Below are 21,000 nucleotides of genomic sequence, written 5' to 3' on the forward strand. Positions count from 1 at the left end.
GTAAATGTTATATCTCATGAAATACGAGACCAATTGGGTTGGTTCCACTTCTGAAAGTTGACTTGTTGAGTTAGGAACCTAACCCAAGTGGTCTTGCATTTATTGGATTTTTCGTTTAACGGAAATTTCAAATAACATTCTGTTGCGCATGAATTTGACTGTTATGAGTTTGCTGTAATGATTTGATTATTGGGAGAAACCTATGTGGAATAAAAATATAATAAAATATGTTCTGGAAACCTAGGACATATATGCTTTTGTGATGATTTTTGGTAAATTAATTGTGATGCTATGATCGGTGGGATAGACTAGTTTTTCAAGTAGAAATTCTGTCGTTAAGAAACTAGTTGCTGAATTTTGTGAAAGTTGCATGAAACAACGTGATTGCTAATTTATTATCGTGTTTTGACCAAATTGCCCTTGAGGGGAATAATTGCTAATTGATTGTCATGATTTGACCAAATTGCCCTCGTGGGGAATAATTGCTAGTTAATTGTTATGTGTTGACCAAATTACCCTTACGGGGAGTAATTGCTAGTGATGTACATTATGAATACATGACACGTAAATAATTGCTCACACATGTAACGTATCACAAATACACTTGTTAAAGTCACACACGATTCACAAACGAAACACGAAACATGTTGTGTGCATAGGTATTATGTGCCGGGTCTAGAGACTCGATAATATTCCGACACTTAGAAAAATCTCTTTGTTGTTTTAGAACGCTAGAGAGAGTTTTTCTGTGACGCGCATCTTGGTGAATTATTTTGGGAATACTTCGCAAACAGTGAGTTTCACTTACCCCTTTAAACTGTTTTAAACGCTTTTCACTTGGGGGAGATAACATACTCCGATAAACGCATTTAAGATTTTGTTAGTAAATTATATATCACTTGCAAAGGCTAAGTGGCAAACGAAACATTTGAAGTCCTACACATCGAACCGGTTAATATTTGGAATAGCGAGTCACTGTTGAGTAGTACTACTGGGTTTGACAAACCCCACCCAACGCTAAACTCGACTGGAGGTCGAGCGGGTGTAATTTTGGCTAACACGTACCATGGTCTGGATGACCTGGTGACAAGGCACTTGATAAACAGTCAGCTTCGGTGTCGAACACTTAGCAATACTTGCTTTATAGGCTAGCTACCTATAGATATATAATTGATTTAACATTATCTGGTAACGCAAACGCAAAACGCTTAACGCAAAACGCTGAACGCAAAACGCTAAACGCTTTATTTTATACAAACTTGTGAACTCACCAACCCCGTGTTGACACTTTTAGTATGTTATTCTCAGGTAGCCGAGGCGGGCGCGCGGTATAGGATCATGTATGGTTTTTGAACATTCTGATATGCAAACATGTTTTAACTATTATTACTTGGGTTTTTAAGTCGTCCTGCGTGACGCAACATTGGTTTCTATGGTTTTACGCTTCCGCATTTAATTACTCGTAAACGTTTTCATGGTTTTAAAACTTTGTTTTTATGGTTTGATTATAACTGATGATTCTGATCCTGTTAGTTCACACCCTCTGACGGTAAAACTCCGTTAGTGGATTTTGAGGGTGTGACACTATGCTTATATGCCTATGTGTTTATCGCTTTTGGTTGGTGGAACTATAAAATCCTAGACTATTTGGCATCCCCTTATAGCAAGGTGTCGTTAACGTAATGCAATTAACGATAATTATAAAATCCTAGACTATCTGGCATCCCCTTATAGCTAGGTCTCGCTAATGTGTTTAGCGATATCTATTTATCCAAATTACCACTTTTATTTATCGTTTCGTATACAAGTTTTGTGGCTATCTTTATTATATACTAATATGATTAAACTTATGAATTGCTCACCGACCTTTGTATTGACAAACTTTATTTTATGAAATGTTGCAGGTTTGCATCTTGGTTGATTTATGATTGTGAAGAAAACGACATCAAAGACCTTAGGATATTAGTAAAAATGAACAATATCAATTTGCCATATTTTGTGATATCTTGTTTATGGTTATTTTATGGATAATTGTTATGTGATATTTTCGATGTTGTGAAATGTAATGAGTTTATTAAATACTGTCACTTTAATTAGTGTCATGTGCTTATGGACAATCGTTACACCTCGGCATGTTCCGCCGCCTTTGGTCGGGGTGTGACATCGGGTTTACATTAAGAATACAAGTATAAAATAACCCGAAATTAACAAATGTCACAATATCCCATACTTTAGGAAATTTCGTCCTGAAATTAAGATGTTGTAAAAAAATGTGGATATTTCTCCTTCATCGAGTCTTCTCATTCCCATGTAAACTCCGCGCCACGCCGTGATTCCCATCGAACTTTAACTAACTTGATGCGACTTCGCTTGGTTTTCTTTTCGTTGCGGTTCATGATTTCAACGAGTCGTTTAACCATGATCATTGATTCATTGACATGTACTTCATCGAGAGGTATATGGAGATTACCTTCGGCTAAGCACTTCTTGAGATTTGAAACATGAATGGTCGGATGAACACCGGTGAGTTCTTCCAGTAGTTCGAGGCGGTAGGCTACTTTTCCGACTCGCTCAATAATCTTGAATGGGCCTACGAAACGGGGAGCTAGTTTTCCTTTCTTTCCAAAACGAAACTCCTTTCCAAGGGGATACCTTGAGAAGGACGAGATCGTCGACATTGAATTCGATCTGTTTTCGCCATTTGTCGGCGTAGCTCTTTTGTCGACTTCTAGCGGTAAGTAGGTTATTGCGGATTTGGTCGATACGGTCGGTGGCTTCTTGGACTATTTCGGGTCCGGTAATTTGAGCTTCACCGATTTCATTCCAACTAATCGGGGAACGACATTTGCGACCGTAGAGAGCTTCGAAAGGAGGCATACCGATGCTAGAATGGAAACTGTTATTGTAATAGAATTCAATATAAGGAATGTGAGAATCCCAATTCCTACCGAAATCGAGTACACACGTTCGAAGCATGTCCTCAAGTGTTTGAATCGTACGCTCGGATTGTCCATCTATTTGAGGATGATAAGCGGTGTTAAGATCAAGACGAGTTACCAAGGTTTCTTGAAGTGATCGCCAAAAATGAGACGTGAATTGAGCATCGCGATCGGAGATGATAGTCAAAGGTAAACCGTGGCGACACACAATTTCGTGAACGTGGATTTGGGCAAGTTGCTTAACGGAGTATTTTTCTCGAATTGGAATAAAGTGAGCGGACTTGGTTAATCGGTCAATAATCACCCAAATGCTATCATTAGCTTTTTTAGTAGTGGGTAGTTTCATTATAAAGTCCATAGCAATGTCTTCCCATTTCCATATGGGAATCGGTGGTTGCTCGAGTAACCCAAAGGGTTTTTGATGTTCGGCTTTGACTTTAGAGCAAGTAAGACATTTCGAAACGTACGTTGCTACGTCTTTTTTCATACCCGGCCACCAAAAGGTAGAACAAAGATCAAAATACATTTTATCCGCATCGGGATGAACAGAATATCGTGACTTGTGAGCTTCGTCGAGTATGCAAGTACAAAGGTCATCGCGATAGGGAACCCATAAACGATTGAGATAATACAATAAGCCATCGGGTTTTGTTTCGAGTTGAAGCTCGGCTCCACATGACATTTCGTCGTACATGTTGCCTTCGTCAACGGAGGTACGTTGGGCTTGATAGATTTTGGCTTGGAGATCGGTTTGAACGGTGACGCTAAAAAGCATGAAGGATTTGACATTAACCTTTCGACTAAGGGCATCGGCCACGACATTCGCTTTACCGGGATGGTAGCGAATTTCACAATCGTAGTCACTAAGTAACTCAGCCCATCGTCGTTGTCTCATATTGAGATCATTTTGATCAAAAATGTGTTGAAGGCTTTTGTGATCGGTAAAAGCCACACATTTCGTTCCGTAAAGGTAATGTTTCCAAATTTTGAGTGCGAAAACGACGGCACCAAGTTCAAGATCGTGAGTCGTGTAGTTATTCTCGTTGACCTTGAGTTGCCTTGAAGCATACGGGATAACTTGACCTCGTTGCATGAGAACGCAACCGAGACCTTGATGAGAAGTATCGCAAAATACTACAAAGTCTTCGTTTCCATCGGGAAGGGTTAGAACGGGAGCATTGAAAAGCATGTGTTTAAGAGTATTAAAGGCGTCTTCTTGTTTGGATCCCCATTCATAAGGCTTTCCTTTGTGAGTTAGGGAAGTGAGGGGTAAAGAGATCTTAGAAAAATTTTGGATGAAACGCCGATAATATCCGGCCAAACCGAGAAAGATCGAATTTCCGTGGGTGTAGTCGGAGTCTTCCAATCTTTGACGGCTTCAATTTTTGCGGGATCAACATGAATACCCTTGTCGTTGACGATGTGTCCCAAAAATTGAACTTTCTCTAGCCAAAATTCACATTTTAAGAATTTGGGGTAAAGTCGTTCGTTTCTTAAGACTTCAAGAATGGAACGCAAGTGATACTCATGTTTGGCCTTGGTTTTGGAAAAGATGAGGATGTCATTAATAAAGACAATGATGAATTTATCTAGAAACGGTTTGCAAACGCAGTTCATGAGATCCATAAATACCGCGGGTGCGTTGGTTAAACCGAAAGGCATGACTAGAAATTCGAAATGTCCATATCGAGTACGGAATGCGGTTTTTGGGATATCTTCTTCGCAAATACACAATTGGTGATATCCCGATCGAAGATCGATTTTTGAGAAACACGTTGCAACTTGAAGTTGATCGAAGAGGTTATCGATTCGTGGCAAAGGATAACGATTTTTAATAGTAAGTTTGTTAAGCTCACGATAATCGATGCACATACGAAACAAACCATCTTTCTTTTTCACGAAGAGGAAGGGAGCTCCCCAAGGAGAAGAGCTTGGACGAATAAAGCCTTTGTCGGAAAGTTCTTCGATTTGGTTTGATAACTCTTGCATTTCCGACGGGGCTAAACGGTAAGGAGCTTTGGCTACGGGCATTGCTCCAGGCACAAAATCGATTCGGAATTCTACCAGGCGAATGGGTGGAAGACCGGTGATGTCTTCGGGAAAGACATCGAGGAAGTCACAGACGATAGAGATGTCTTGGATTTTTCTTTCCTTAAGGTCTTTAACCACCACTTGAGCTAGGAACGGAACATACGTTTGGCGCAAATATTTTTGGGATTAAGAGTATGACATAAGGTTGTGCCTTTTAGGAGTAGTCTTGCCATGGACCTTGAGTGTTTTACCGTTTACAAGCGGGATTCGAATGATTTTATCGTAACAAATGACTTCGGCACGGTGCAAAGATAACCAATCCATGCCTACTATGACATCGAAACTTCCCATTTGCATCGGGATAAGATCGATCGAAAATTTTCGCTTACAAAGAGTTAGAATACAATCACGAATGACCGAGATGATTGTGATGGAATTTCCGTTGGCGACTTCGACGAAAAAAGGTCTAGAGAGTTTAGTGCGAGGTACGGAAAGTATAGACTCAAATTTTAATGAAATAAAACTCCTATCAGCACCAGTGTCAAATAAAATTGAAGCCAAATATCCGTTCACTAAAAACATACCATTCACAACGTCGTTTACGACTTGAGCTTGATTGGCGTTTATCATGAAAGCACGCCCTTGGTTACCGGGATTTCCTTGTGGTTCTTGGGGTGGAGGAGGTGCTTGGATGGCTTGAATTGGTTGGATCAGAGGTGCATTTAGTTGTGGGATTTCAGGTTGGTAGGTTTGGACTTGGTAAGCTTGGGTTTGGTAATAAGGCACGGTTACGGCTTGGGCTTGGTTTACGTAAACGAGTCGGGGACAATTTTTGCGGAAATGGTTAGGGTCTCCACAATTATATCAAGTTCTGGGTTGTTGTGGGTTTTGCGTGATTTGCGGGTTGTTTCTTGGTGGAGCGGGATGTCCACGAGGTGTGTTTCGACATGTGGTATTAAAGTGACCATAACGGTTGCAAATGATGCAATGACGACAAGTCATGTTTGAGGGATGGTGAAATTGACATTTGTTGCATAATGGATGAGGACCAGTGTAGGGTTTTCGGTTTGGAGGAGCTTGAGATTGTTGTTGGGTTTGTTGTGGGTGGATGACGGCATAGTTTCGGTGATTGGGCTTGAATTTCTTCTTGGCTTGGTGGGATGAGTTGGAGTAATTTATGGCTTGAGGAGGTGGATCAACTTTGATTTGAGGGGTTGGTTCGGGTTTACTCTTGTCACACTTTTTCTTGTTCAAAAGTGTACCCGCCTTGACATGGTTTTCAGAGAGGGCTCCGGCTAGCGTAATAGCGTCTTCAAGGTTTTCCGGTTTACTACTTAATGTAACCCAAAGTGTACATCTTATTGCATTGAATTATCCTCATATTTGTGTTAAACTCTGGGATTGACAATCCTCGATTTTTACCAACGTTTAGGCTCTACCAACGCCGGAGTTTACCGACCGACACCACCCATTCGTCGAACTCAATTTTTATATTTTTCCCGTTTTTTTAGCTAAGGTACCTTAATGAACGTAACCGAAACCAGTATCGAGTTATCGCCTCAATGCTCGAGACCAACAATGTTTGAGCTTTAGCACCGCTCTAATTTATCGACCAAATAAATGTCGTTTTAAATATTTTTTTTATATGTTAATTTGACGAATTTATTTTTTGGATTTTAACGCTCGTGTTTTACCAACGATGTCTACAGTAATGAATGTAACTGATACCGTTCGGATCAACTCACCGTCATAAGGCTCGAGTTTTACCAACACCCAGGTTTTAACGCTACTGCCTACTATACATATAACTAGTGTTTTACCTAGCGCGTTGCACCGGCTCACTAGCTGTCCCGGTGCAATGAACCGGGTAAAACACAAGTTTATACCATGTAGCAAGAACCTTTTAACTGCCAATGACTAGATACATTCTTTTGGCAAGGTGTAGTTGGCGGCAAATAGGGGCGAAATGGGTGAGAACACCCCCCTCCCTGGTTCGATAAGAGGGGCGGGGGGCAACATGTATTTGTCGTCGGGTTGTGTGATGAACATGATGACATGGCGATCAGGTATTGGAGGGTGGGACGATTTGTGGGCTGCAACACCACCCTCGTCTACATATTGCCTCCCTTACCACGTACCATTTTGTAGCCCCTTCACTTTACATAGTGTTACAACCTTTCGTACTGTTAGACTAGTTATACTCTTTTGTATGTATTAATTCATATGCATATACATAATTATATAACATGTTGCCTTAAACATCATAACACGGCTTTTTTTACCTTTTTATTCTTTGATTACATGCGATTCTTACCTATCCTTAAAATTGGTTAGAGAGGACGGAGCATCTATATGGGTAGGGTGCATGGCTTCTAAACTATATGGCAACATCGTTCCACCCCATGTAGGTAAGGTACATGGCTTCATTTCATGACAAAGGTTTGTCACATAAAATTGATTAATTGTTGACCATTGAAGAATTAAAATGAATTAAGAAAGTTCTAGAATACTTGTGGGTAGGTAGTGCCAGTAATTTTATGATGTAAGTAATTAAGAATATAAATGAAGTGATGGTACATGATTGACTGATACATAAAGAATATTCGTGAGTGCCCCCGTCCACTATTAAGTACATCAAAAATTTTATAATCTTTTAAACAAGATAAAGATGAAAACTTTTGCATGACACTATTCCAGAAGTCTTCGTGATAGGTCCACCCTTGGAAATTACATTAACATTTATGATTTTTGTCTAATGATTATGTTTTAACAAGGCCGGTTCATATTCGAACGAATATGAAGGCCTAAATCGAAATAAGATTTTGGGGCCTTTTCATGACAATTGTTAAGAAAAAAAAATTGCTTATTAAACGTTTTGAACTCATAACCTATACTTTAGTAACAACCAAGTGTACCACAACACCAATACATTACTTTGAGTTTACTTTACCCATTATAATATATCTATATATAATGTTTTTTTTGGACTTGAGGGCCTTAATTAAGTGTAAGCCTAAAGCCCTATCCCACGAGCCACCCGTGTGTTTTAATATATTGGATTGCTAATAATATCACAAGTTATGTATCAAAACAGAAACAACACCAACATGAGGGACTTTAGTGAAACTTACACATCAATAAATATCACCTCCTTAATTTATTCAGTTCAACTTAAAAGCAAGTAGCCGTTTCAAAACGGAAGTGATGATGATGATTGCGATGTGTTTTGGTGTTGCAGCGGCGTTGGTGGTGGTGGTGGTGGTGGCGGTGTGCGGGTGGAGATTCTTGAAGTGGGTTTGGTTACGGCCGAAGGCGATAGAGAAGAGCCTTAGGGAGCTAGGGTTGGACGGAACCTGTTACCGGTTGTTGTTCGGAGACTTGAAAGAGATGGTGAACATGACAAATCAGGCCAAACTCAAACCCATCAAACTCACCGACAGTCTTGTTCCACGAGTCATGCCGTTTCTCTATACCTCTGCAAACACTTACGGTACCCTTTCCTTTTCACTTTGGTTTGATAATTCGGGTTACAATTAATTTAGTCAAATATGAGTATTCTTAAAGTGAACCATTAAACTTTAGGAAAATTGGATTTTAATTGGTCGATAATAATCCCAACTTTGTTTATTTCCATCAATGGTTCTAAATTTAAAAAATTTGGTTCTCAATATCCCCCGTTAAAAAAAACTAACGGCGTTAAGTTTTTTCCAAATTTAAAACTGATATTTTAGTGCTTTTGATCGGAAGAAAGATACGACGCTCGAAACGATACTCCAAAGAGCTTAATTTTTGTTAATTTTGAATTCAAACACCCGATTTGAAGCACTAATCAAGCCATTTGAAGTATCATTTCGAGCTAAGTTTTACGCTAATCGACTCGTATCCTCCTTCCAATCAAAAGCCCTAATAAATCAGTTTGAATTTCGGAAAAAACTTAGCGCCGTTAGGTTTTTTTTAACGGAGGACCATTGAGAGCCAACTTTTTTAAATTTGGGACCACTGGTAGGAATAAACAAAGTTGAGATTATTATTGACCAATAACACAAAGTTAGAATTATTAAATTCCAATTTTCCTAAAATTTATTATATTACAAACATTAATTAACATATGAAACTTAAAAATAGCTAGAATAATTATATCAATTAACATATGAGTGTTTTTGTTTTGGTGTTGTTTTCGGGTGGTGTTTTATTTTTCTTGTTTTTTTTTTATTCGGTGGCTTGTGTTGATGTTTCTAGTGTATTGCTAGTTAAATAAGTTGGACCAAATGATTAACGCATCCGTACGTAGAAGCTACAATGGTGGAACATCATTAGGGCCGGGGTGGGCTTTGGCACTGACTTTGGGCTTTAGAATTAAGCTAAAAAACTGCTCATGTTCTTTTTTTTTTTTTAACAGTCACTTGGATAACAACTGATAGACACTGACTGACCAACCCAATCATACCATCTCACCCCATGAGGAAATCCACCATTGATAAGGAAAGGAAAAAACATTGGCCCAATCTAAACCCCCTACTTTTTGTCATAGGTAAAAAACTTAAACACAAGGCCTCTCTTTTTTCTAAAATTAAGTCTTTGACTATCTACTACGTACGTATTGTTTTTCATAACATATTTCTTAGTTTTTTAATTTGTTTTTTTTTGGTTCTTTATTACTTGGCTACGTTAGTTCTGTACCTCAACATGGACGAACCCCTATTTGTGTTGTCGCAGTTCGTCTACATTAAAGCATGACCTTTGAAATTAGCTTTTTCTTCTAGTCCCTGGCAATTAGTTTTTTAATTTGAGTGTTTTGACTAATAAATCTTTCATGATTTGAGTGGCTAGGCCGATTTGGGCTATGTTTTCTTAAACAGACTATATAAAAAGATAGTTTTATAAAGGGTACAACTCAAAGAGTGTCCAAAGTGTATTTTTATATATAGTGTGTGATGGTAAGTGATAATTTGTTGATCTGGTTTTGATATTTTCAATGCTGAAAATAGTAAAGAATTGCCTTTGCAATAGAATGTCAAATGATTTTCCTGCAAATAACTTAGTGGTTTACATAGAAAGAGAAATTGTTGAAATCAATACTTGATGAAATTAAAGACCTTAAATGTTGTCGAGCTGAGTTATAATTCTTCTTCCTTGTCGTTTATTTGTAAGAACTAGTTATTTTCTTTAGATTCGTTTCTACTAAAGATCAAGCTTCAAGAAAATTACAATGTTTAATTTCCATTTAGTTGAAAATTTATTCGCATAAGTCAAAATATGAATTAGATGTTGTTGTGTGGTTTGGTATATCTATCTTCTAACATATAACCATGCACCAATTTATCTATGTACACATGTAATTGTTGTTGTTGTTATATAGGTAACACATTCTTTACCTGGATGGGACCACGACCTGTAGTGCACTTAACAAAACCTCCATTAATAAAACAAATACTGGCTGATTATAATCAATTTCAAAAGCAAAGAGGAGGTAATCCGTTTGCAAAGATGCTAGCAAAAGGAGTTGTAGATGCGGAAGCAGATCAATGGGTCAAACATAGAAAGATCATCAACCCTGCATTTCATGTTGAGAAACTAAAGGTTCCATTTATGCGCTGTTTATGTTTTGATATTTAAACTAATTGAAAACTGGCCTTTGATCGATTTCAATGTGTATTTCTTGTTGTAGCTTATGCTACCAGCCTTTCACCTTAGTTGCAGTGAGATGATTAGCAAATGGGAAGGGATGACAAAAGGAAGATCATGTGAAGTTGATGTTTATCCTCATCTCCAAACAATGACTAGTGATGTTATTTCACGTACGGCATTTGGTAGCAGCTATGAGGAAGGAAGAAGGATATTTGAGCTTCAACAAGAACAAGCAAAGCTACTTATACAAGCAACACAATCAATCTATATTCCAGGATCCCGGTGAGAATTTTTCCCATTAATCGTATGTTTTATTACGGTGCACTATTTTCTTTTGTGTAAGAAAAACTTGTCCAAAAGTAACAGTCACTCGTGGTAAAAAAGGTATGGGGTTAAGTTGTGCTTGGGCCAAACTGGCATCAATTTGGTTAGGTGCAAAATGATTTGAAATGGATGATTTTAGAAAAAAAGAAGTATCCAATAACTAAATTCGCTTTTGTGGCAGCTAACAGTGGTGGTAGTCTAAATTGACCTGCTATGTATTTTTAGTAGACCTGAATTAACTAATAAACATTATTTTTTTTTACCTGAATCAACCAATTTCTTGAAGAATAGATCATAATTGCTAATAATATTGATTTTACATATGTATGATTCATAGATTTTTGCCTACAAAAAGAAACAGAAGGATGAAGGAGATATACCGAGAAGTGAAAAGTTCGATAAAGAAAATTATTAATAAACGATTAGAGAAAAGTGGAGAAAAAGAAGATTTGCTGGGCTTATTGTTATATTCAAATGACAAAGAAATCAGTCAACAAGGGAACGATAGTTTTGGACTTAGTATTGATGAAGTCATTGAAGAGTGCAAACTCTTCTACTTTGCAGGGCAAGAAACTACTGCAAATTTGCTTACTTGGACCATGGTTTTGTTGGGTCAGCACAAGAATTGGCAGGATCGCGCTAGAGATGAAGTTCTAAAGGTGTTTGGGGACTGAAGGCCAGATGTAGACGGATTAAATCATTTAAAAATCGTAAGTCTTTTTTGTCCTTTGTCGAGACCTGACACGATGGATATGAAGAGTTTTTATATGTAAAGTTACCGGCTAAAGTTTACAACTTCATTTATTAACTACCTATTACCTAACCAATAACAAAAACACAAGTAAACCTGCTTTGATTCCAAACTATTTCTCTTGGTTTGCAGATTAATATGATCTTGCATGAGGTACTTAGGTTATACCCGCCCGGTTTGGTTTTAGCACGGATGATTCATGAAGAAGTTAAAATAGGAAACTTAACATTACCATCGGGATCGATGCTTATGCTGCACATGATGCTTTTACATTACGATGCTGATATATGGGGTGATGATGCAAACGAGTTTAACCCAGAAAGATTTGCTGAAGGCGTGGCAAATGCAACCATGGGTCAAGCTTCATATTTTCCATTCGGAGGGGGGCCACGTATATGCGTTGGACAAAATTTTGCTATGTTGGAAGCAAAACTCGCACTCGCTATGATTCTAAGACGCTTCTCCTTTGAGCTCTCGCCATCATACTCACATGCTCCACATGTCATTTTCACCTTGCAACCTCAATATGGTGCTCAATTGATTTTGAGTGAGGTTTGATGATTATTATGGCCAAAACTAGTTGCATATGTGTTTATTGTTAAATATGTACTACCGTTTGAGTGAGTTTTGATATTATTATTGTGGCTAAAACTAGTTAATAATTAATTAAATGATAAGTCTTCAATCTTTACATTAATTCATTTCATTCATTCAACACGGCACAATAATTCAAGTAAATAGTAAGTTGACAAATGCTTGAATTGACATATTCTAAAATCCAAATTAAGTGATAAGTCTTCAATCTTTATAATCAACCTAAAAATAAACCTTTAGCATGCATAAAAATAGATTTGATCAGCACGAATGTTGGTGAGCAATACAATAGTTTTGTTATATATATATAATGAGGCAAAAATCAAAATTCACATGTGTAAATAGAACATCACAACAACCATTGTAAAAGTGTAAAGTAAATAACTAAGGCTCCTTTCTAATTGGTAATAACCAAAATACTTAGATAAATAAATGAGGCCTTATTCTATTAGCACAAAGCTAAAATAGTTAGGGGAGCGTATGATAATACTTAGTGAGGATAAGGATGAGGCCAACCCATAAACAATAATTAAACACTTAAGCACACAATCATAATGAGGCATAAACAAGTGACCGAGCAATTATTCGTGTAAACACATAGTGAGGAATTGTAGATTTAGCATAGAGGTCTTAAAACTGTTAGTTTGAATATGGTGTGCATGCTACCCCTAAAAGTATATAAGCGTAAAAAGAGGGAGTGTAAGTACTCACTTGGAAATGAAGCAAGTGATGAAATAGACAAGCCGGTCCTTAGGCGGGCAAATTGGAAGGTTCGACTTCTAACAAGCGAGTCTGAAAAATAAACGAGTTTAGGATTGGGAATGTGACGAGAGGTAAATAATAAATAAAAGTAAATAACTAAACTTGAATTCAAATTTGGGTTTAATTTGTAAAATGAGAATATATAAGTATGTATAAAATCATAAAAGCGAAGAATCGGAAAACTACGGAGCTAACTATGTAATTTAGATGGTTTCAATGGATATTTATAACTCTAATTGAGTATTGGGTTCGGTTCGTTGCATGCTGCAAGAATCCAAAAGAGAAACCACTAACTTTATAAGTTAAGCGAGTGCTCGGTTTAATTGGTCCGACACTCGACATAGTTGAGTTTAGTTCCGATTTATCCAAAGTGTGAAAACAGGAAATAAATTCATGTAAATCAACTTCTAAGTGAAACCCATGTCTTAACCGAATACAACTTAGTGTAGACGTCAAAACGGGTTTAACAAGTGTTCTGTTCCGTTGGCCCGGAACATGATAATTGACCAAGCCTGTTTCCAGTCTACCTTTAACAGTTATAAAACATTATCTAAGAATGGTAAAGCAAACAATAAATCAAATCTGAGGTGTGAAAACAAATAAAAGGATTTTAATTAGTTTTGGTCAGAATCTGTCCTTGATTTGAATAATCCTTAAAAATATAAATAAATTTCTAATAATTATAAAAATCATCAGTCTACTGAATTAGGACTTTATGAACATCTTTCATTTAGAAACTTCAATTGGTACATATCTGTGTACTAAAACTAAAACAGTTATTGTGAAGCCATACGAATAAATTAAAATGAAATTAAATAACCGTTGAACCACAACTCAATGAAGTTCATCATAGGTTTTGGCCTTGCACCATTCGAATTCGTTATAACTAAGTTATGGCCCAATCTTTGATAACCAAACTTCTGTTCATAACTAAAACGTCATTAGAACCAAAGTTCTTGGTGTTTTGAAATGGTTTTGATGAAGAATAATTTTGCCACTCATTATTTGATGTTAGTACATCTTTACGATCTTATTACACAAATACTCATGGTCCAATAATCAACAAACAAAATCAAATAAAAATCAAAAACTTTAAACGAGTAAAAATCCCAAATTTGACCAAAATAGTCTTGTAACACTAAAATGTTTAAACGGAAGGTGAAACCCCTTAATCAAATAAAATTGAAGAAAGGAAATTATTCCTATAATGTTATAAGAAATAAATTAACATAAAACACAACAAAAATATACCTGAATCATATTGAAAAGCAAGCAAAGGTTTCGTTTGACTCTTAAAGTCAACTTAGGCAAGAACACTTTAATTTGCTTTCATAAATCCGAAAATTATAGAGAAATGAATAGCTAAGCATTTGGAAAATGTGGAGAAATGTTGGTATTTATAGGCAATGCGGAGGGGACAAGTTTTCATGGATGGTTGGGCATTAAACCATCTTACAACCACTTTTATATTTAATGTGGGTGGTTGGTTTTTAAAATAAATAAAATGAAATAATTAATTAAATAAATTAATAATAAATTTCAAACCAAAAAATAGTGTTATGAACGAGTAGGGCTTAAGCCCCAACACTTTCTAGTTGAACCAACGCTTGCTTCACTCTTCTCTCTCTTCTTGCGGCTTCCTGGCCTCCTCTTGTTTAATCCCATAGGGGCGCTCTCCTTTACTTCACGGCTGCCTCCTTTTTATTGTTTTGCATTCTTTTTAAATAGACTCTTCATGACCTTCTGCGTTATACTTATACCCATGAAATTCGTTTTTAGTTGGGCTGACCACTTAATTCTTTTTCAGCCCAAACGCATGTCAGGTCCATCTTTTCCTTTAAACCCATGAATTATCTAGCCACAAGTCACAACCGACACAACGTATTAAATTTATGGAATCGTGTCTCGTTCTTCCATCTCTCAATTTGTTTATTTGGCTGCATAACATGCATCACATAAATGAAGTAATAAGTAAATCAAATAAATTAATTCATTAAACCAAATCACTTCAATTAATAATGAGTTCAACGATATATATATATACACACACACACTAGATTTTATCCCCCGCATTACGGGGGTTGTTATACATTATTCGTTTTAAATATTATATATGTATATTTGGATTTTAATTTTATTTATTGTAAGAAAGTTAATAATTAATATACTTGAGGTTTGATGATGAAATGGTTTCACAAATAAATGATATGTTATAATCCGGTTTAAAAGTTATCTGGGTTTGGTGATACCCATTACCCGTTTATTTTCTTTATTATAAAATTGTTTTTTAATTATAAATAATATCTTTTTTTAAAATAAAATAGGATAATAATTTTTAGTATATTTCTATTTTATAGGATTTTCATATCAAATATTTGATGAGATTATTTTTTAATATAATGAGATGTTATAACCCGTTTAAGAGCTATTTGGTTTGGTGAGACCTTTACCCGTGAATTCTAGTCAAAAGCGTGAGAAGCCACAAATAAAACAATCTGATGGCTTGAGAGAAGGTTATTTTATATTTTTCGTTTTCTAATATTTATTTTTTGGATTTTAATTTTCTTTATTGTAAGAAAGTTAATAATATACTTAGGGTTTGATGATGAAAGAGTTTCATAAATAAATGATATGTTATTACCCATTTAAAAGCTATCTGGATTTGGAGACCCATGACCCGCTTATGTTTTTTACTATAAAATTGTTTATTAACTATAAATAATATCTTTTTTCTTTTTAAATTGGATATTAAATTTTAGTATATCCCCATTTTATAGGATTTTCATATCAAATAATTGGTAAGATTAATTTTTAATTTAATGAGATTTTATAACTCGTTTAAGAGCTATCTGGTTTTGGTAAAACCCATACCCATGAATTTGGGTTAAATCAATGAGAGACCTCCATTTAAAAATCAAGAAATCTGATGACTTTCATAAAAGGGGGGAGCAACCACATCACGACACATAGAATTTTAGGGGTTTCGTTTATATACATTATAGATATATATTTTTTAGTAAGTTCCACATTAAACTCTTGATATATTAATAAAATCTTTAACATACAAAAATTAAGTAAATATAAAATTTGTTTAAAGTTTCAATTGTCGATCGCAAGAGTAGTAAAAATACTATTTAAGCTCATTGTCTCTTAAAACCTTAAAAACTCAAACATAAACCAGGAATGATATTCAATAAAAACCTGATTCAAAAGTGCTTAAAAGTGTAAGAAATATTTATATAATAATATGTATATTTTAGACCACATCACCCTTATACACATACCAAAGAATCCCGCCCTTGCCTTGTCCATTCCGGAATGGCACAACTCCATGAACAACGAGTATCATGCCCTTATTAAAAATGACACTTGGGAGCAATCCCTCGTCAACCGCGGATGAATATAACTCGTAGCATGTGGTTGTTTAAGCATAAATTTAATGTGGGTGGCACGCTTGAGCGATACAAAATAAGCCTGTTTGGCTTGTCATAGTCGCTCTCAACACGTTGGTATTGATTGTGGGTTGGGAAATGTTTAGTAAGGTTGTCAAATGGCTATGCTTCAAACTGTCTTATCGATTCCTTTATCACGGTCATGGTCAATCCACCAGTTAGATGCCACTAATGCCTTCTTACGTGGCACCTTGAATGAGGCTGTATATATGTATCAACCAATGGGTTTTCGTGAAAAAAACTACCGAAACCACGTATGTCTCTTGAAGAAATCATTGCATGGACAGAAACAAGCTCCTAGGGCGTTGTATCAATGAGTCATATATTATGTTTTAAGGTTGGGATTTCGGCAAAACGGGTGTGTCAGCTCGTTATTTATTCTTTTTAAAGGCAATGATTTTGCATATCTTCTTCTGTACATAGATGATATTCTTCTTACAACCTCCTCGAATGCTCTACGTAAAGAAGTGCTATTGCACGTGGCCACCGAGTTTGCCAAGAAAGATCTTGGTCAGCTCAGTTACTTTCTCGGTATTTCGATTACAAGAACGGGTGACGCTATGTTCTTAACTCAGAGTTCGTTTGCCTAAGACATCATAAAACGGGCTAACCTGTAGTCATGTAAGCCTGCTGCAACCTCGGTTGACACAAACGGTAAATTAGGCTCCACCTCTGGTAAACCCTTTGAAGATCCCACTCTTTACCGGAGTATAGCCGAGACACTACAATTAATCTTTAACTTTTATGTGCCCCGATATAAACTATGCGGTACAATAAATTTGCATTCACATGCATGCTTTTATTTATCTCTCCTACACTCACATCTAAACCATTCTCTGCATTATAAAAACATACTCACATAATATGATGGATAGCAAGTGAATGATTAATAATAGATATTAAAAAAGAGTCGAGGTAAATAAACTAATGGAGTGTAAAAGTATATATAATTAAAATATATAACGGAATGGTAGCAAAATGTCATTTTGCAACGACCACATGCGTGAGCCCACACACGCATCTAGTGGGACTCAGTCTTTGTCCATTTTGTTTGAAACCGTAGCTACATTGCAACCACATAATCTGAGATTTGGGCCAACCGACCTATTGCAAACGTTATCTTTCAAGTCATGTGACGGTTGTGAGTTGAGAACATTAAGGGGTAGCGGCGTAACTTGTTGCCCGCTTGCCTTCTGTTTCGATGTAATCTAAACTTTTTTTTAATAAGATTTTAAAACAAAATTTTTAAATTAAATATAGTTGTGAGGTGAGGCATACGTACTTACAATGATATTTTATTTCGTGCAGTATACATGTTTCTAACTTGTATGTGTGTGTATATGCCGTTAAAATTTATATAGCACCACCAATAGTTCTCACCTATCCAATTGATAAGTATATAAAATTTTGCAAGTCACTGTTCTAGAAGTCTTCATGGTAGGGTCCACCCATGTAACTTGCAATTAACATTTAGGCTGCGTGCTATGGTGGGGGGCTTCGAAGCCCCTGCACAGTGTCACGTCAGCGTCATGTGGGCACTGGGGGCATCGAAGCCTTAGGGCATAATGCCCCTCTATGGTGAGGGGGCTTCGAAGCCCAACTTTTTTTCTTTTTTTTTATTTATAAAACAAAAAAACCAATACAATAATATATAATGCAATAATAAAAAAAATACAATAATACTAAAATACAAAATAAATTAAATAAAAAAAACATATAAAAAAATTAAAGCTATTTTTAGTCGTCGTCCTTGCCGTCATCTTGCTTATTACTCCAAAGATGTTCAACCAAATCCGATCGAAGGCTGAAATTCGTTTCCTTTTTTCGTGTTTTTAGTAAATTAGCAAGTTTCTCATATTCGTTTAGTGTACAGATCGGCTCTGGCTCATCGTTGTACTTGCCTTGGCAAATTGCTCTACCCGAGTCCTCCAATATCATATTATGCAAGATAAAGCAAGTGTACATTATGTTTCTTAACTTATCCATTTGTAGAAAACGAGCCGGTTGTCTAATGATAGACCAATGTTTCTTTAATACACCGAATGCCCTTTTGATGTCTTTTCTTGCCGACTCGTGTTTTTTCTTGAAATACTGATGTTTTTCGTCAGTCAGGCACGTAAAGCTAAGAACCAATGTGGCCCACTCCGGATAAATACCGTCGACTAGATAATATCCTTATTCGTAGTTGACATCGTTCATGGAAAATGAGATGTCGGGTGAGACTCCGTCTGTGAGGCGGTAAAAAATAGGGGACACATTAATCACAGCTACATCATTGTTTGCATCGGGCATCCCAAAAAACGCATGTCATATCCAAAGATCAAATGATGCAGCCGCCTTGCCAAGCAGCATGATCACCCCGATGATATTGACCTTGCCAAGTAACAGGACAGGCTTCCCATTCCCAATGCATGCAATCGAGGCTACCAAGCATCCCAGGAAAACCGTGTCGTTGATGATGCACCTCGTATTTTTTGTACGTCGCTTTGAGTCGGCTTCCTCAAATATTTTTTATGATATAGTTGTGGAATACCTAAGTTTAACAAATTTTATGAAATTCATGCTTAAAATGTTACGGTTTAGAAATAAATAATTAGAATATTAATACTCACATTCGTAGAATGTGTGAAGCGCTTCACGAGCCACTGTCTCCGACATCTGTAAGTACTCTTCCATGGCGTCGCTTGCCGTCCCGTACGCTAGTTGACGAATTGCCACAGTGCATTTTTGCATTGTTGAATATACCGCCAGTTGCTGGAAGAATGCATAAACGCTTTCTAAATCACCAACTATTCGTAAAAATAGTTCGCGACTCATCCGAAAACGGCGCCGAAATCGTTCCGAATCAAAAATCGCGTCCGGCGAAAAATATTCTTTCATCAACCGGTCATGCGCACCTACGCGGTCCCGTTGAAGATGAGGCCGTCTTTTTAGTGGTTGTGAGCTTTCGCAATGCTGGACTACGAGTTGGGAAGCCTCTAGAACGGCACTAAATATCGCTCCATCCTTTGAATTCGAATTGGAAATATCGTCGATATCGGGCTGGAAGTCGGGTGTGAAAGATGAGTCGAAAGACATATTTGGGGAGAAAGTTTTATAAAGTTTAAATAGGAGAATGGGATGTTCGTAGAGATTGGGTGAATGGTATATATATATATATATGTATTTTATATTATTTAATTTTTTTTAAACAGTATTATAGCCATTGGTGGTTGGTCCCCCCCACCTCACCTCCCTTTCGCGCCCAGCTTCCCCTCCACCGCTACCCCTCTGCGCCCCACCCAACCGCGCCCCACAGCGGTGCTTGAAGCCCATCACGCCCCTCCCCCCCTTCCGCACCCCATAGCGTTCAGTCTTATGATTTTTGTTGGATGATCATGCTTTAACTTATTGGAAGGAAAAAAAAGGCGCCATCCAACCGCGCCCTAAATATTACGTTGTCTATTTCATCAATGGCGCCATCACCATCACCTCCATCTCTGTGACGGCGTTTTTGAAGAGTTTGTTGATGGAATTTGATGAAAAATTGATTGTCCCCATACCATTCTAGCCGTTAGGTAACGGCTATTACATAAAATTTTTAAATTAGAAATTATATATAACCTTCTCCATATTAAAAAATAATCTCAAACTTATACCAAAAATTTCCCGTCTTCTCCAAACTTCTACCATTCTATTTCAAAGTTTTAAGTTTTCAAAAAAATGAACTCTCACTCCGGCTCATCATCCTCCGACTATTATCACGTCAACTCTTTATCAGTATCATATATGGAGGACGAAGCGATAATTGCTTCGGTTCGGGCAGCGGCTCAATTGTTATTCAAGGCATGCCAACGTAAACAACTGCTTGCTAGACGACCTCTACTTCAACGGGGTTGTCAGGCTGCTCATAACCTTTAGGTGAAAGATTATTTTTCTGAAGACCATATTTATGATTTGGAACATTTTCATCGCCATTTCGGAAGAGCCAACGGTTATTCCTACGTATTTCCAGGGACCTAGAATGCGAGTTTAGATATTTCCAACAAAAGGAGGATGATCGACGTGAACTATGATTTTCAACTTTGCAGAAATGCACAGCCGCAACTCGTCAATTACCATACAGGATATCGAGTGACGCGATGAGTATTTAAAAATGTCTGAAAAGATGGCTCTGAAAAGTCCTCAATTATTTTGTGAAGGTATTATTATTTTAATATTTAATACTATAAATGTTATTCTATTGCTGTTGTTGATATTGTTATTATAAATAAAATTTTGATATTAAACATATATTTATTATTTTATTACTATTATTATTCATATATATTATTGTTAATATTACTAGGTGTTATTGATCTTCACGAAAATAAATATTTGAGAAGTTCTGTATTCGACGACATACAAAAAATATATGAGGTTCATCGATCGGTACATGGTTTTTCGGGAATGCTTGGTAACCTTGACCGCACAATTGCGATTGGGCTGCATGTCCAACGGCTTGGCAGTGTCAATATCACCGGGGTGATCATGATGGTCC

At 36.8% G+C, this 21,000-nt stretch overlaps 1 pseudogene across 1 annotated transcript; it reads left to right on the forward strand.

Moving 5' to 3' along the window:
- The first annotated feature begins 8,174 nt into the window (after window positions 1–8,174).
- Window positions 8,175–12,286, forward strand: LOC143553134 (cytochrome P450 CYP72A219-like; annotated as a pseudogene). Its single transcript, XR_013138778.1, has 5 exons — window positions 8,175–8,460; window positions 10,330–10,550; window positions 10,639–10,880; window positions 11,260–11,632; window positions 11,806–12,286. The product of XR_013138778.1 is annotated as a cytochrome P450 CYP72A219-like (transcript).
- The last annotated feature ends 8,714 nt before the right edge of the window (window positions 12,287–21,000 follow it).

This window comes from Bidens hawaiensis, unplaced genomic scaffold (assembly GCF_021521415.1).
Source record: "Bidens hawaiensis isolate Kalapana, Puna unplaced genomic scaffold, B.hawaiensis_p1.1 tig00017153_1, whole genome shotgun sequence".
Lineage (NCBI taxonomy): Eukaryota > Viridiplantae > Streptophyta > Magnoliopsida > Asterales > Asteraceae > Bidens > Bidens hawaiensis.